The following is a 1692-nucleotide window of genomic DNA, read 5'->3' on the forward strand; positions in this document are numbered from 1 at the left end:
AATAGATGAAAGGAGATAAGGACTGTCAATAAATTTTGGGAAGATGAAAAGATGATGGATTAGTGATAACTGAGAAAGAGTAGAGAAAGCTGAAACATAAGTGTCTAAGATGCAGAGGGAGATGCTGAAAAGAAGTAAGCCATTTCACTGAGCAGAAACATGGAGAGTCTTGGGAACTGCATTCACCAATTACCATGGAAAGTGATGGTGAGAAATGAGAAAAGAAATAGTCAAATTGTGTGTAAGGGACATGTGGACTCCCAGGTGGCTCCCCACGTCCCTTCCTAGCTGGGTGAGTTCTCTGCTCAACCCTAACAAGGGCTAGGAAGTTTATTATTCTCTAGAGAAGTTGCATCAAATAGTTTGTGGGCTTAAAATCAGGCACAGCTAAGGATAAAAGATGGTCTAGATGACACCTGCATCAAAATCAATGGTATATAAATTTAAGATGTATTAAAAAGGTATGGAGGATAATTTTTTAAAGTTTATTGTCCTTTTCTCTTTACTAAATATAACATTTGCCCTACTGTACACCAGGCAGTATTCGTTGCCAAAAATAAAATTCAATTTCAAGCTTTTAAACAAAATTTATAATTTTGGAAAACTTGTATCTGCACCTAAAAAGAGACAAATCTTTAAAGAGTTTTCTGATTAGATTGTGATATAATAACTGATGTGTTTATTTACTATTGTATAATGAAAGGTGTCAACATTTGGAAAATCTGCAAATCTCAGTGAACCAATATTTTCCAAATGACCAAATTCACTATGTTACAAAACTATGAATGGGTAAAAGATCTGTTTCAAGTCCAAGATAGACCAATAGCTTTTCATGCAATAGAGTAAGAAGACTTCGATGATATAATCCCAGGTTCTACATTGCAAGAAATCTTTAGAAAACTGCTACTTGTCAAGTTTGGGTAGAGTATCAAAGGATATCACAATTATATGAAAAGGCTTTTAAAGTATTCTTCCCTTTTCCAACTACATGTTTTTTTCAGGCCAGACTTTCTTAATATACTTGAACCAATATCACACACAGCAATTGTTCAAATGCAGAGGCAGAGAAGTTAGCTGTCTTCTATAAAGCCAGACATTTTTTTTTTAATTTACAAAAGTATAATATAATGCCACTAATTCTTTTTGGTTTGGAAAACACAATTATTCTTCATTAAAATATGTTATTTATGCTAACATGTAATGGGTTTATTATTGTTATTATAAATAAAGTAATAAACTATTTTAAATTCTCAATTTGGATTTTAAATACTATAAATATCAATAATATTAAAATCAAAAGCTGTTTGTGGTCCGCAATAATTTGAACCCATAAGGGGTCATAAAACCAAAAAGTTTGGGAACTCTTCTCTAAGAGATCACCTAAATATCATAGAAGTGATGAATATACCAGGATAAGTGATCCTACAATTGATGATGTCCTCATCTCTTTGCAACCTATTAGTTGGTACAAGATTTTAATTCCTGGTTATGCTAACTCTGATAACTTGATTAAGCTGATGTCTACCATCCTTTGCCACTGTAAATTTACTCTTTTTCTTTTGTATTCTGAGCTTTGCGCAGTGGCAGTATCGTAGCCAATGAGGTTTATCCGAGGCGCAATTATTGCTAATTGAAAACTTTTGTATTCTGTAACTATTTTGTGGAAAGATATCTTGAAGCTATGTAAATATC

The 1692-nt window shown here is 32.7% G+C and overlaps 1 pseudogene; it reads left to right on the forward strand.

Annotated features, from left to right (window-relative positions):
- Positions 1–1569: 1569 nt before the first annotated feature.
- LOC141570323 (U4 spliceosomal RNA) lies at positions 1570–1692 on the forward strand (annotated as a pseudogene).

Source organism: Rhinolophus sinicus, chromosome 1 (assembly GCF_057876585.1).
Source record: "Rhinolophus sinicus isolate RSI-liver-muscle chromosome 1, RSI-T2T, whole genome shotgun sequence".
Taxonomy (NCBI): Eukaryota; Metazoa; Chordata; class Mammalia; order Chiroptera; family Rhinolophidae; genus Rhinolophus; species Rhinolophus sinicus.